The 17,439-nt window shown below is 33.0% G+C and overlaps 1 long non-coding RNA gene across 1 annotated transcript in view; it reads left to right on the top strand.

Moving 5' to 3' along the window:
• LOC129059479 (uncharacterized) overlaps positions 1 to 17,439 on the top strand; it is a 139,895-nt gene that overhangs the window by 82,909 nt on the left and 39,547 nt on the right. Inside the window, exon 4 of the long non-coding RNA XR_008525403.2 lies at positions 10,668 to 10,761. This is a non-coding gene — a long non-coding RNA (uncharacterized LOC129059479). The remainder of the gene's footprint in view (positions 1 to 10,667; positions 10,762 to 17,439) is intronic.

The following is a 17,439-nucleotide window of genomic DNA, read 5'->3' as shown; positions in this document are numbered from 1 at the left end:
AATGAGCATCCTAATAAAAAAACTTTCCAATTAACAGGAAAAGCGGGTAATACTTGCATTATAAAATATACTACCATAATAGCAGACCCTTGTTGAGCATGTTTGTCATGCTCAACATGCTCTGCATTTGTCAATATTTTGCAAAATGCCTCTAGGAGAATTGAGCTTATTTATTCTTCAGGTACAATATTATGTTAAATTGTGTTTGCAAGCTGTTAGATCATCATTGTATTTGGTGCTAAAGTAGATTCATTGATGTTTTCTTTCATACCATCACTTTGAAACAGAGACAATTAGAAATTCTAAATTTAAAGCAAGTACAAACTGGATTGATATAAAACTTTATTTTAAACAAATTCTGTGTTTAACATATTGTCTAACTGTTGAATGTAAAAAACTAAAATAACAAAAATAAAAGCAAAAATCCTATTAAGCTGTTTCTAATGTTCTTAATCAATATTATTGTTTAATATTTCTAAATGAAAAAGGTAGTTTTAAGAAAAAGTTGTATTGTTGACATTACAATAGAACCAGGCATTTAAATATGATTTTGAATTGTGTGAAACTTAATGGTATGTTTAAGTTTGCTCTTTGAAAATTGCTACTTGTCATCCATACCACACATCTAAGGAACAGTTGCATTAGGAATTCTTTCTATTTTTATGATTAAGACTGTTGCAGTCTTTAGTGGCTAAGCACTGGGTTTTTATTATTTCTTCAAACAATAATTAAAATTATGTCTAATGAGTTGTATTTTTGTTAAGGCATACTCAGATGTTCAAAGAGAATATAACTATTTTTGTTTTGTTTTCTATGACTTCGTCAGAAGCCTGTTGAATGAAATAACAACCACAGTTTCACGTGTATATTCAGAACAATCCAGTAAATTCATTCATATCCAGAGATCCTGTTTCTTTATGTTTACACATTTGTTTCAAATGATGTAATCTGCACAGAGTTCTTCTCACTCCATTTGCTTTTCCTAAGATACATTTTGTGTGCTGGATATAAGGTTTATATGACCTTGTAGTAGTGTCAGGAGACAGTAGGCAACATAATTCTCTGCATCATTCCTAGTCTCTGCTAAATTGTGGCTGGTCCTTTCTGTTCCTTTTACTCATTACCACTGAGGTGCAACGGAGCTCTTTGGTTCATTTAACACTTTGTGGACATCTGTTACATAGTATAGTTTCAAACACTTCATCCCAATCCAGGTGTATGATGATTCACTGCAAGCCTTTTCCAGGACAAGAACATAATCATTTTGAATCCTGTGTACACCTTTCAGAAGTAGTAGGGATCTAGGGGCTACTTCAGGCTAATATTTTGGATCACTCTCATCTCCTAGTGCCACACAATGTCGTACATGCTGTGCTAAATATGGCCACATCCCAGTGTCCTGCAGCATTCTCAAACTTCTAGATAGTCATGTCACTGACCACCACTACTTCTTAGTGTTCTCAAGATCGACTTTTTCTAACTTGTCATTTCCACAGAAAAAATATAAGAACATGGATGTTTAAAGTTTACCATCACATTTAAATGCATTACTTCCCTTCCTTGGTGGGTGAACCCCCTACACTCTTTAAAAGAAGAGAGCTTTTCTATATCATCCTTCTCCTTTCTGACATGGCATTCACTCCATCTTTTTTTTCCTGAGGCCCAATTGCAGGTAGGAAAGAGCAAAGGATAAACTGTCTTACAGCTAAGAGAACATAAATTAAGAAGTATTTTAAAAACACTATTTGTGGTTTGCACAAATCATTTTTCTTTATCTATATTTGTAAATAAATGTCAATAAATAGGCATTTAAAGGAGTAGGCCATTATTTTGTTATTATAATATTAAAATATTTATTATCTGTTATTATCTATATTTAAATATCTTTTCTGAAATAACTACATGAGTTATGGAAAGCAAACTATAATGATCATGTATGCTCCAGGTAAGAGAAAAGCAAAGTGAAGAAATAATTTTAAAAAACTACTTTGATGTTAACAACATTGAAGTGAAATGTCCGATTTCTGTTTATACTATGCATAGAGTTATACCAGCACTTCTGTTTCCCCTCTCAAAAAGAACATAACTAGCCTGATCATCATCATCATCATCATCATATCATTATAATAATCATCACCATCATTTCACCATACTGTATGCTGATAGAGGAAATCATATTTGAAATGGCTTTTCAAATACTGTCCGTGCCATTATGAAATAATAAACTCTCAAAACAGGGGAGTAGAAATATTTTGTGATTGCTGTTCTTGTCTTTGACATGAAACATTTGTGTTAGTGGGCTTTCCTTAGTAGCTATAATTTGCACTTATTTACTGAGTAATTTTATACAGCAATGAGGTAACAAATAGCTACCTGTGGTGACAGTAAATCAGTCACTCTTAACTATAGAATGACAGGGAGATTTATAGAATATTTAAAACTCTAAAATGTATTTTCTTTCATTAAAATAGATTCATTTAAATCTTCCTTCTTTGAAAATAGGTTTGGTGCTGAATTCTATTCCTTATTAATAGAGGGAGGGCTCAATCACATTTTGCATCAATGATTATTTAATAACAGCTGATTGTTTATGTTCATTCTGATGATATCGAATACCGGATTCCCACTATTCCCATGGGTTGATTAAAGACTGGCATAATTTGTCAGCCAAATGTCAGCCTTGTCTCTTTTGTGAGAAATCAACTCCAGGATGGTTTTTAAAACTTTAAGGAGGCTTGTACACAATAACAAGGGTAAGCATGCAACAAACTTATGAGCATTCTCATGACCTCTGCCCAGACAACTCTCTGACTTCAGAATGGTTTAATTCAGTGTGTTTGTGGAGGTGGTGTCAACCAGAGCAAGACATTGGGGTGTTGAGCATTTAAGAGGTCAAAAAAGGTGAGCAAAGAAATCCCCATCCCTCTGTTCATCAGACGGTCTCCCTAGAAAAGTACCACACCTTCTTAAGCCCACTTTTCCGTCTTCTCACTAGTTGCACACAACCATCTAAACATGACTGGTAAAACTAAAAAGGAACAGTGTTCTCCTACCTATCTAACTTCAAATTTATAAACAGAGATTATTTTCACTGGGCCTTTAGTACTATCTAGCAAAACTAAATACACTCTTCCACTCTCCAAGGATTTTCCATTTTCTCTTTATACCCTGAATTCAACAGCCTCTCCCTGATCCTAATTCTAAACTTATGATCTCATTTATTTCAATGAAAAATGAAATTTTTAACTATGAAAATAGTGGACTTGGTGATTTATTGTCTTTAACATATATTAAGGTAAATGTGTACATAGAACTGTTTTAAAATAGTCGTATCACCTAAAATAATATTATGTTCTCTCAGTTGTAGACATGTTATTTATTTTGAAACATTGATTTAGTAATAAGGAACAAATCTATTATATTAGAAACAAATAATTATCTTTGTCATTGTAGAACAAGTAGTAGATGATTGTAACATATCATTCAAAAGGTATAAAAGGGTAGAAAGTAAAAAAATAAGTCTCTCTTTTCTGTCCCTGGATTGTCCTAAGACAACCACTGTTACTAGTTTCTCATGTATAACTCCAGTGATATTTTATATTTATATAATCCAATGTGTATGTATGCCATATACTCATTGCATTTTAATTATTCTAAGCTTTATGGTTTTATTCCATATTTTAGTGGGTCTAAAACTGGAAAGTATTTCATCAAAATGACATCTTGCAAACCCTGTTGACCAGGTTTTACATGATATGATTGTTATTGCTTGCATATACATAAATTTGGATTTCATTCCTCTTGGCCAATCTAGACAAATGTTTTCATTTTTAACCAATAAACTGAAATAATATGAGTTCTTGTTGTGACCTAATATTCCATGACGTCTTCTCACCTGTACAATAAAGTACAAAGCATCAAAATGTGCAGAATGCATGTCAGTAGCAGAGGGAAATCCTAGAGAGAGAATGGACCCGCATTTAAGAAATTCAGCATATTTGTCCAATTTTTAATGGGGTTGTTTATTTTTTCTTTAAATTTGTGTAAGTTTATTGTAGATGCTAGATATTAGACCTTTGACAGATGCATAGTTCGCAAAAATTTTCTCCCATTCTCTAGGTTGTCTGTTCATTCTGTTGATACTTCCTTTGCTGTGCAGAATCACTTTAGTTTAATTAGATCCCATTTATCAATTTTTGCTTTTGTTGCAATTGCTTTTGGCAACTTCATCATGAAATCTTTGCCCATTCTTTGTCCAGCATGGTATCACCTAGGTTGTCTTGCAGGGTTTTTATAGTTTTTGGTGTTACATTTAAATTTTTATTCTGTCTCGAGTAAATTTTTGTGTATGGTGTAAGTAAGAGGTCCAGCTTCAATCTTTTGCAAATGGCTGGCCACTTATATCAATACCATTTATTGAGTAGGAAAGCCTTTCTTCATTGCTTGTTTTTTTTTTTTTTCAGGTTTGTTGAAGATCAGGTAATTGTAGGTTTGCTGCCTTATTTCTGGGTTCTCCATTCTGTTCTATTGGTCTATGTTTCTGTTTTGGTACCAGTACTGTGCTGTTTTGGTTACTGTAGTCCTCCACTGTAGTTTGAAGTTGGGTAGTTTGCTCAGGTTTGTTCTTTTTGGTTAGAATTGCCTTAGCTATTCAGGCTTTTTAAATTCCTGTTTAAAAGAGGACATACATGTGTCCAACATCATATGAAAAAAAGCTCAGCATCACTGATCATTAGAGAAATGCAAATGAGATACCATCTCACACTATTTAGAATGGCTATCATTAAAAAGCCAAAAAATAACAAATGCTAGCAAGGCTGTGGAGAAAAGGGAATGCTTATACACTGTTGGTGGGAGTGTAAATTAGTTCAGACATCGTGAAAGACATTGTGGTGATTCCCCAAAGACCTAGAAACAGAAATACCATTTAACCCAAAAAACCCATTACTGGGTATATATCCAAAAGGATAGAAATTGTTATATTACAAAGATGCATGTGTATGTTTATTGCAACTCTATTCACAATAGCAAAGACATTGAATCAACCTAAATGCCCATCAATGATAGACTGGCTAAAGAAAATGTGGTAGAGATACATCATGGAATACCATGCAGCCATAAAAAAACAAACAAACGAGATCATGTCCTTTGTAAGAACATGGATGGAGCTGGAGGCCATTATTCCTTAGCAAACTAGCACAGGAACAGAAAACCAAATGCTGCATGTTCTCACTTATAAGTGGGAGCTAAATGATGAGAACACATGGACATATAGAGGGAACAGCACACACTGGGCCCTATCTAAGAGTGGAGGTTGGGAGGAAGGAGAAGATCAAGAAAAACAACTAATCGGTACTATTCTTAATACCTGGGTGATGAAATAATCTGTACAACAAATCCCCATGACACAATTTTACCTATATAACAAAACTGCACGTGTGCCCCTAAACTTAAGAGTTAAATTTTAAAAAATTATAAAGAAAAAGAAATGCAGCACGATCTATGTCCTTGAGTATGTGAAAAGACACAGAATCAATGCTTCTGAGGCAAAAATGACTTAGAAAAATAGTTCTTTAATGTTAATTTTAACATAATTATTTCTGTATATGCAATAGTAATATATAATCAAAATCCATGCCTAAAGTATCAAAAAGCTGTTTTAGTATGTGTTAAATAAAATTTCCAAAAGATAAGAAAGCATTATATCGTAGTTTAATTGGCAGCAATTTTTTTCTTTTTAGTGTTACATAAAATAATGACTCTCCTTATGGTATTTTAGATCTGTTGAATGTGTGTGTGTGTGTGTGTGTGTGTGCGTGCGCGTGTGTGTGTTTGGGGTGTGTGTGTGTATTACACAATTGGTTGAATCTTATACCCCTATTATGCACCTTGTTTTTTTTTTTCTTTATTTATCTGAGTAATCCATAACACTACATATAGGATTATACAGAAATCTGTGGTAAGGATGTACTATAATATATTTAATCGATATTTTGAATATCATTTTTTATTCCTAGGTTTGTGCTATTAACCACATGGTAGTTGATATACTATATATGTATTATTTCATAGAATAATAAAACACAAATAGTATAAATTTATAGAAATTAAGTTTCTGGGTCAAAAAAGGGATATACTTTAAAGTTTAATACATATACAAATTTTCTATAGGTATGGTACCTATTTAAGCACCTACAAATAGTATATATGTTTGCCTAATTTCCTCTCACTTTAAACCCTAAAAACAGAATTTTACATGTCAGTTTCTAAACAGCGAATCTGATGGGTAGATAGTGGTAAGGGTGGAGAAATATATTATATGAGCAGGAATGTTTTGATTGGAAGTTGCTGAAACTTATCTTGAATACAAATAAACAAGGAAAATAAAAGAAATAAATGAAACAAAGGGATTTACTGAAATGAATTGAAGGAGCTTCACTGAATTAAATAAATATATGCTTTAAGTAAGGTATCTCTGTGGTCCCCAGGGACTGGTATCAATAACATTGTGAAACTAGAATTCTGATTTTGATCTAATCTCTTCTTTACTCAGAGTTCCAGATTCACTTCCACCAGCTTCTTCCTAGAAAGGAAATTTGTCTACCATAATTTCTAGGTTCTTACACAAGTAGCTGCAATCAGGAGTGGGCAAAGAGATTCTGGGGCTATCAACTGAAGAAGAAAAATAAGAAAGGCCAGAATGTTTGAGTGTGGCTTTAGTCCCTTGCCTACCTCTTGGCAAACTTCTATGACAGGAGAGCAACATATATTATTTATCTAGCCCAGATCATGTGTCTCCTCAATGTAGTCAGGGTAATGGGAACCACTGCAACCTCAGGGTCATTTTGATTGGTAGTAACTTTATTTTATCCCTTAAATTAACTACATGGGTAGAAACACCCTATCTTATTATAAGTTTGGTACTGTTTATGTCCGATAGCCAGAGAAAAATCAGGGTTGTGAGCTAGTGTGGGAGAATGTGTTTGAGTGATGTGAGAGTGATTGTGTGTGTGAAGCCAAGAGAAAGGAACAAATATAATAGAGAAAAAGGAGGGAAGGGATGAGAGAGTGAGAGTAGAATGAAATGGTAGAAGGAGGTGCTAACTAGTGACGAAGGAATAGCAAGGAGAAACTGCAGCACAGCAAAGGAATAGAGAATGATAGATCAAACTGAATAAGAGAATCGTAGCAAAAATAAGACAAGAGGTAGACAAAAAAAGTTTGAAATGATGATAAATTCCAGGTGGGGATGCTCCAAACTGCTTTTTCACTCTGCAGCTTGGTGAAAACCATGTCTTCCTGAAGGGTTATGACATTACTTTGAAAGACACAGCATTAGATAGAAAGTCCTGCATACTTGGAAGGATGGGAATAAGGTTTTACCAACATTATTTTGCAATATTGCTACCTGGCTGGATATAATTGAGAATGTACCTTATCTTATAACTGTGTAGTAATGTACAGAGAAATGTGCCTGAATTCAACTCCTTCAACACAGTGTATACACCTCTTAGCTATGAAGAGCAGAGCACTGAGAAAATGTAATACTCTTGGCTCTAAGAACATACAAGAAAGAGAATTGGTCTATAGATCTCATTATAGGAAGATCTGAAGTTTTTCTGTATGGAATCTTTATACAATACAAAATAATTATATTCAAATAAGTGAAAGAAAAATAAAACAAACAAACACAAGCAACAAACAGCTAAAGGTCATATCAGGCATTATTTAGTTGATTCCATTTCTACCTGTCAATGGGTTTCTTAGGAATCTCATAAAAACCAGCTTTTATGGTAGCCAATGTGAACACTTTTTATTCCTATAAAATGCATTTTCTCATAACAGACTATGGAAATTCTTGTGTCGTGATGGCTTTTTGCAATAAGGTAACACATTCTTTATATAGAAATACTGTAGTTTTTATTTATGCAGTAATATTTTTTACAGAAAGATTCTTTTGAATATCCAATATTTATATTTTTAAGCTTTTGATTCCAACAATTTAACTCCAGAATAGACACTGGTTCTCTGAGGCTGATCAATTTACATTCTAAATCCTCAAGTCTGATAGTCTGAACCCATTACTTCTTGGTTAATGGCTGATGGGTTTGCACACACAATACTAGTGTTTTTCTTAAAAGATTGAATTATTGGTTCTTAGAATATTCATAGGTTTTAGTTTAGTTGGCAGTAGCCGAGAGCTATCAATAGTGATTATAAAAACTTACATGTTTACTAGCATTATAGGAGAATGAAGGAAGGATGATAGAGATGTTCTGATGCTGTATATTGACAATTTTCTTATTATGATGAGATATTTTTTACAACATACAATTGGGCAATTTATACAAACTCATAAGCAGGAGAGTTAACAGTTCGGGAAACTTGAATTCAATACACTATTTCTTATAACATCGTTCTTGTATTATATAGCAAAATGGTTTAATTATTTTCATTAGCCTCTAATAAAAGTAAAATAATTATATTTCTTACATGATTCTTGTAAATGCATATACTCGGTATGTTTGTGACCTGTGTGTTTTTAAATAACATCTGCTAAAAAATTAAAACCAGAATATTTGTCTTACAAATGATAACATGAATAAACAGAATGAAGATGTGTCATATATTGAGGTCACAATAGAAAAAAAAAAAGAACAAGAAAACGTTAAAAGTGAAGTCATTAATCAGAAAAGCTGAAGCCAAACCTAGTGTGATAATTATAGTAATGAAAGTATGCGGCCCAATTGTTTTCTATCAAAAGGTAATAGTCTCACATTTGAATGTAAAAACAATCCTACAATAAGCCATTTGCAAGATCCACATTTAAGAAAAATTATCTAACAATGAAATATGTAATGCATTGAATTCAATGTTAATCGAACCAAACTGTGAAAGCATGAATGAAAAAGCATAAGATGAGATAAGATAATCATTGTGTAGTCACAAATGGAATTCATAATGCTGAATAAGATAAAATCAGATTTCTAAACAGTAAAAACTTGTATAAACCTAATCTCCTGAAACACAGATATTTGCAGTCAAAAAATAACCTTAAGCCTATTACTGACCAGTTAGACAAAAATTAAGTGAGAATATGCCTGATGTATGGAAGACACTAAGTCACAATTTATGTAGTGGATTCATAAACTATTTACCAAAACAATAATCATTACATATTAAATCATACAAAAAAGCTTAATAAATGTATAAAATATTATTGAAATAAAATATATACATGAGGGATCAAATTATTGGGAAACAGAAAAAATCTGGTGATAAAATATAGGAAATCATATTATTTTAATTATTCAAATTTTTTGTTTTTTTCTATTTTAAAAGCATGTCATTGTTAAAACTTTAAATAGTAGGATAATCTGATTTCCAATACTTTCTTTTTAAATTAATGTTATTTTTAGTTGATAAATCATAATTTTATTATATTTATGGAGTATAATGTGATATGTTTATAAATGTATACGAATGTAGAATGATTAAATTAAGCTAATTAACATATTCATCACCTCACTTAACATTTTTTGTTGTGATACGTTTGAAATTTACTGTTTTAGTTATTTTAAAATATACAATACATTATTCACTGTAGTCACCTTGCTGTACAATAGACCTCAAAATCTATTTCTTCTGTCTAGCTTCACTTTTGTTTCTTTGAACAGCAACACCCCATTCTCTCAACTCTCCACCCCTGGCCCCAACTTGGGTAATCATTTTACTTTCTACTTCAGTGAATTCAACATTTTTCAGATTCTACATATAAATGTGATTGTGGGGTGTTTGTCTTTCTGTGCCTAGTTTATTTCACTTAGCATAATATACTCTAGATTCATCCATGTTATCCCAAATGATAGAATTTTGTTTAGGCAACAATATAGATTATTAGAAAAAATAAAAATATATTTTCTTTATTTCTATTTTATTTTTTGAGACAAGATCTTTCTCTGTCACCTAGGCTGCAGTGCAGTGGCACCATTTGGACTCACTGCAACCTTTACCTCCTGGGCTCAAGCAATCCTCCCTCCTCAGCCTCCCGAGTAGCTGAGACTACAGGCATATACCATCATGCCTGGCTAATTTTTGTATTTTTTATAGAGATGGGGTTTCACGATGTTGCCTAGGCTGGCCTCAAACTCCTGAGCTTAAGGGATCCACCTGCCTCAGCCTCCCAAAGTGTAAAATATATTTTCATAATCAATCAAAAGCCATAATTTCCAATTATCAAGGAAGTAATAAAATTATTTACAAATATAAGCAGACTCAAAGTTGTGTGTGTATCTGTGTGTGTATGTATGTATTTCCACCATGGTCTGTGGAAAAGTAATCTGTTAATTTTCAAGAAGAATGAATTCTCACTCCCATTTCAGATTGGATTTAACAACAAATATCTGCTTGTTTCTAATAAAGAGCTGTAAGGACAGGAAAAATAACTCACTGAGGGAAAGTCAACACATCTTAGCTCAAACCCCATCTCCCCAGTGTTCTACATGGCTGAAACCAGGTTAAAATAAATACTAAGCACAGTCTATAAAAGGGGAGACAAATGCATAAAATAGTCTGGCAAAACCATGTGCCAGATGTCTTCTGTTTACTTGTCTAGATCCATTCTCTACCCAAATCTACTCATCTCTACTCTGTTTTTTTTTCCTCAGAGAAGATGACCAAAAAGGACTACTTCACAGGGCTCCTATGTGCTCAGCTTGCAATTGGATTCAGCCACCAGAGATCCCTGGCAAGAGAATAAAGGTGGGCAGGAAGGCAAGGGTGAGCTATTTGTATATCTATCTTCCACCTGTATGATTCCTTTGGATTGTCTATGTCTTACTTACAAAGGTTCCTGCTGTCTTCAAAGTTGTCCCTCCCCACGGAGCTTTCTTGTCTCCAATTATGGACACCACTTTCTTACCTTATCTTTCAAGCTTCAGCTTAGTAATAGTTATTATTTACCCTGAGTTTACACAATAACCTGTATTTTACAAACATTTTGCCCACACTTAAGTAAACAGCTTTTATTTTTTGGTTCAAGTTACCTTTATTTTTTTCAAATCTGAGCATGCCGTGCATTTTTTCCTAGAATCCTATTACTCGTGTGTACAGACAATAGAGCTATTCTGTTCACCACTGCACACCGAGTACCTGGAGTAAGGCCAAACATAGAGAGTAAACATTGGATTTGTGAATGAATACATGAATGAAGGAAGAAATGTAAGAGTAAAAACTCCCATAAAAGGCAGAAGCACCAGCTGCTTCTTTTTTGTGGTTTGATTATCGTCATTTGGTGATTTGAAAGTTGATTGTAGCTGGTCTCTGAAGTAGGCCTCCAACATTTCACCTCGACTCTTGCAATAGCTTCAATCGCAATCTTTGCCTCCACTTTTGGTTTCTCTAATCTGTTCCTAACAGAGCAATCAGGCAATTTCTTTAATACGTAAATCTGACCATGTTGTTCTTTTCCAAAGCTTAACGTGCTTTGATGTCACCACAGCCTTCTAGATATACTGCAATCTTCGGAATAAAAAATACAAGATGCCATCACTGATGTCCACCTCCCTCAGACTCTTCTCTTCTAATTCCACTCATGTAAAAGATTAAAAAGTACTCAACCAATTTCCATCTCCATATATACAATGCTTTCTCTTACCTCTGAACTCGTCCATGTTTTGCTTAATCTATTTCATCCTCTTGACAGCAGCCAGATCAGCATTTTGTATCAGTTTTTCACAGGGTAACTTAATGAGAGCCTGCATGTGCAGTGGGGTTACATTGTAAGAAAGGAATCACAAATTGTTAAGAGACTGAGATTTCACAGGACTTCTGGCACATCTGCTCATCCTGCCCTCTAGAGTGAGAGAGTACTCATCACTTCTGTGTGTAAGCAAATCTCCTCCAAGTGGGAAAGGGAAAGGCATCTCTACATTTATTACACTGGAAACCAAGAAAATTCTTCCAGAATTTCTCTTCAATACCTAGGGATGTTTTCAGGGAAGTGCATGTCTATATATAGAGATACACTGTCTCTAGCTTCCAAGATGTTTATTATTCAACCATTTCCTTTTCTCAGAAGGGCCAGACCATATAGAAATGCAATAAACTCATGGATAATTTTCTCCCAACATTTATATTAACAGTTTGAATGTGAACAAATCAGATCTACAAAGATAAATGGTATTTGTCAATATCTATTGAATGTAGTGTAAAATGGCATTTGTATATCCCCACCTGTTTCTACAGATCTTTGCACTGTTAGGCTACAGTGTCAGTTCTGTAAAGTTGATTGCATTCATTATTTTCTACAACCTAAGTGACGATGACAGCTTCTGTGAGTGACAATTTCAAAAGCATTATTCAGCATAAAATTGATATGCCCAATTTTCTGGTCAGTTAAAATTAAGAAAGTAAAATCAATGAGAGACCAAATTTATGTACATAAAGTATATTTAATTATGATCTTATCAAAAAGGAAATCTCCTTGATATTAAGGTAAACCTCTCAAGGGGTGGTTTTAATTCTGGCCGATAAAGCCTACAAACTTATTTCCAGACACATTGAAATGGACAATAAAAACTGCTTTGCCAAAAAGAAAAGGATTCTGAGCCTGATAATCTGTTCAAGTAAATTTGAAATTAAATTATTTTACCTTATTTGGAATGTGTTGATGTCTGTGGGACAATTACTCCTTCATACTTAGTATGCCTTATTTACATGAGCGAATCAGGAAAATTAATAAACCATGAACTACAGTGAGGTTTTGAAAAATAGTAACACTAGAATGTGGTGATATATTGGAGAAAAACTTAATTGGGTTTAGTTCTTGGCTTTGAATTTTGGAATAATCTGGGTCCTAGTGTCTGTGCATAGGGGAAGGGGATAAAGGCTACTTCCTGGAAGAAGCTGGTCCAGTTTTCAGTCGGGGACATACATGTACATAGAAACATTTGGGAGAAAAACACATATGTGCTATGCAAATAGAATGTATCATCATGATGATATGTGAAGCAAGTTTTTTTTTTCATTTCAGACTTCTGAAATGGCTGCTTACACAAATAATGCAAATTCACTATGAAATAAAATAAAATATGCACCTATACTATACAAACCTGAGACAATGGTTGTTAATATGTTGATGGCTACACTCTCAGGCTTATGTTACATATAATAAGCAGCAAATTCCTCTAAGGTCAGCATGTTGATTCCCTTATTCACTATTGAAGCACCAGCGCCTAAAAAACAAATGCCTGGATGTATTAATACCCAAAGAATATTTGAATGAATTTAATGAAAATTGCCTCATGGCCTAATGTCTATGTTGTTACAACTTTTCTTTTTAATTAATATTCCGTAAGTGTATTTACATGTCAGTAAGTATTAAACCATACCATTATTTGAGAAACAACTTTCTAGTCTTCCTTCTATAACAATATTGGAATTTTTAAAGCACTCTTTATGTTTTGAACTTTTACATTATTCCAGATTTTTATGTTACAAACTCCGGTGCTATTAAGCTTTTATCTACTAGTTTACTTCACAAACAACTTTCCATAAATGGAATTGCTCAGTCAAAGGCCATGTTCTTTTTCAGGGCCTGTGACACATATCGCCTTTAGCTCTCCAATTAAGTTGAAAGTTAAACAGTTCCAACGGAGGTGCTTGTTTCCTGTGGAAAGATATTCCAGTTGAAAGTTAGCTACAGGTGAAATATGAATATAAAAATAATGAAGACTCTAACACTAGACTTACCACAACATCCTGTTTTGCAGATAATTTTTGTGTCTAAGTTGGGGTCTTTTTTAAAAATAGTTATCAGGATAATTGCCTTACTCTTTCTTTTTCCTTCAGGGTGGAGACCTACCTACTGCTTCATCATATTAGTCCTTTCATTATTTCATAATAGCTACAGATATGAATGAGAATACCTATTATGTTGTAGGCATGACATTGGGCTACCATATATATGGAAGCTATTATGAAATGGTATAGTAGATACATATATGTATATATATGTGTGTATATATATATAATAATTCTCACGATAAAAATATAAGATAGAATTATTTCACTAATTAGAAAACTGAGGTTAAGAATGAAAAAAATAATTTACTCAGGTTTACTTGGGCTAGCAAGTGACAGAAGAGGATATAAAACAAGGTCTATCAGACTTTAACTTTGTGCCCTTTCAACTAACCTACACATAAAGAATGTATTGAGCATCTGTTCTGTTACTGTTAGATAGGCTTTTACTGAAAATTGTTGATAACAGTTAATCAGAAAATGAAAAGTCATTTATCTGTAACAAAACCTGCATTAATCTATCATATTGACATATTTATTCTGCTTGTATGATATGTAATACAATAGTATCTGCCTAAGGTGTTGCTTTATGGAGAGGACTATGTAATAAGTGATGTAGTTTGGATTATTGCTCAGGAAATATTTGTATTTTTTCACCTCACTGTCCCAGGTAAGTGGAGTACACTTTTCTATCCTACTGACATTGAGTTTGGCTGTAGAATTTGCACTGATCAATGGGTTGTTTGCAATTGTGTTGTGAGCTTAAAATCTGCTTCGGCTGTTGGGGTTGGCCAATTAAATTCCTGTCTTCTGTGAGAAAAGTATGTCTCAGTTACTTGCTGGTCCAAGGAATATAAGACACTCATAGACTTTATTATTTTTCTCTTTTAATTGACTAAGGCAGTAAATTAAGTTGATTGATTTTCTAATTAAACCACCCTGGCGTATCTGTGATAATACCTACATGGACATGAAAAATTATTTTATGTATTTCTAGATTTTATTTCCTAATCTTTCATGTGCCTGAGAGATCATTGTTCCATAGTTTTATTTTTATCTACTTTATTATTATTATTATTATTATTATTATTATTATTATTATTTTGTATAGTTTTGGCATCATAGCAATTCTGGCCTTAAAAAACAAGGTGAAAAAGTTTCAAAAAAATTTTCTGCATGAGATTTTGTACAGTTGGTAATATTTTTCCTTAGTTGATAGAATTTGCCAGTAAAGTATTTTGGAACTGAAATTTTATTTGTGAAATGGTTTTTCGGGTTTTTTGTTTGTTTGTTTGTTTGTTTTGAGATGGAGTTTCACTGTTGTTGCCCAGGCTGGAGTGCAATGGTGGGATCTTGGCTCACTGCAACCTCCGCCACCTGGGTTCAAGCGATTCTTCTCCCTCGGCCTCCCCAGTAGCTGGGATTACAGGCATGCACCACCACGCTGAGCTCATTTTTTTGTATTTTTAGTATAGACAAGGTTTCTCCATGTTGGTCAGGCTGGTCTCAAACTCCCGACCTCAGGTGATCTGCCCGCCTCGACCTCCCAAACTGCTGGGATTACAGACGTGAGCCACCACACCTGGCCGGAATGCTTTTTATATATGAATTCAACCTAGTTAAGAGTCATAGGTTTACGATGTAGGTTGTCTATTGCCCCTGAATGAACTTTGGTAGTCTGTATCATTCAAAATGCTTGTCTTCAAGCTAGTAGTCAAATTTATTGCCATAAAGTTGTTCATAACATTACTTTATTATCCTTTTAATGTTAGTTGGAACTTCAATGATGTACCTTTTTTCGTTCCTAATACTAATAATTCCTGCCTTTATCTTACTTTAGATTGGCTGGAGGTCTGTCAAATTGTTTTTCCTTTTATTAATTATTTCACATGGTATTCATAAACAATAACATCACTTTGTACCACATACATATATAGAACTATAATTGGTCAATGTACAATATAAAAATAAAAATTATTTTATTTTTATTTTTCTGAAATAAAAGATTCTGGCAATAATGATTTCTCTATATTTCTATTTGTTTTCAATTTCAGTGGTTTCAGTTTTTTTTTTAATATTTGCATGGAATATTTTTTCCATCCTTTATTTTTTAAAATCACTTTATTGAGATATAATTCATATGTCATAAAATCCAGCCATTTAAGATAAGTAGTTTTTTAGAATATTCACAGAGCTCTGCATTCATCACTGCAATATGATTTTAGAACATTTTCATCATACCCCCAAGACTCATCCATTAACATTTAATGGTATTTTTACTTTTAAATGATAGTTACATTGTTATATTTAAAGTTGGTTTCTGTAGACAGCATATAGTTGGTTCTTTTTTTCTGCCATTCCAAGTTTCAGCTCTTCACTTCGTTATTTCCATTCTAAAGATTTCTGTCAATTTTATCTATCATTATTTTTCTTCTTTCTTAAGAAGTTATCATAGATTATTAATTTAAAGTCTTTACTATTTTCTAGTATAAACATTTAAGGCTATACATTTCTCTATAGAGAAGATAATTACTGCTTATCTGCCTCCCATACATTTTTATATTATGTGCTTTGATTTTTGTTCAATTCAAAATATTTCATATTTTTTTCTTCTGACTTGGTCTTTTATCCATGAATTACTTAGGTCTATGTCTGTATATTTTTAATTTAGAAAATTTTAATGATATCTTTTTGCTGTTGAGTTTTAATTTGATTTCATTTTGGCTGGAACATTTAATTTGTATAATTTAAATTCTTTTACAATTTTTGGGATTTTATTTTTCTAAGAATATAGTCCACCTTGGCAAATGTTCCATTTGCCTTGGCAAAAAATGTATATTTTTCTGTTGATATGTGGATGTTTCTACCATCACACATATAAAACATGGCTAGTACACATGAGAAAGTGAACTTTCAATTTTATTTAGTTTTAATTTGTTTAAATTTAAATTTAAATAGCTGCATTTGGTCAAAGTCTACTATATTGGAGCACACAGTAATATAATTATTAAAATATAAGAAAACTTGACTTTTATATTTACCTTCATTTTTGAAGTTGCCACAGAGCTTTGTTTATTTGCAAAAAAAAATAGCATTTCCGTAATATTCTACACTTTTAAAAAGTTAATTACTCACACAAGGGGTTCCTGGGGACAGCTGGGTGAGCATGAGAAAATCCAAGCTGGCTTGGGCTTACTAGAAGGAGTGGGTTGGGCCTATATAGTGACTGGCGTGGAGGGATGGGACTGGGGAATGTTCTCACTAGTAGAAAGTTTAAATTTCCCACTGGCACTAAATGAGAATGTGACCTAACAGTCTTTCTTATCAGTCTGTCCAGATGTAGGACCAAGAACAAAAAAAGAATTGAGGTTTAAAAAAGTCAACAATCAGATACCAAAAATGAAGTCAGACTTTGATTACACCCTGTTTAACTGTATTCTAAGAAATGCAAAAATGAATTAATTTTTGACAAGTATTAGCATCATGACTCATTCAAAAGAAATACAGGTGTGAAAAAATAAGTAAGCAGACACATAAATACATTGAAAAGTAATTTAAATGTTTAAATATAACACTTATAAAAGTAAATTAAAATGGAGATCAGTCATGAAGAATCACCGAGTAGACAAAGCCAAT

Source organism: Pongo abelii, chromosome 4 (assembly GCF_028885655.2).
Source record: "Pongo abelii isolate AG06213 chromosome 4, NHGRI_mPonAbe1-v2.0_pri, whole genome shotgun sequence".
In the NCBI taxonomy this organism is placed as follows: Eukaryota; Metazoa; Chordata; class Mammalia; order Primates; family Hominidae; genus Pongo; species Pongo abelii.
Note: the sequence above shows the minus strand (reverse complement) of the source record. Positions and strands in the feature narration are given on the sequence as shown.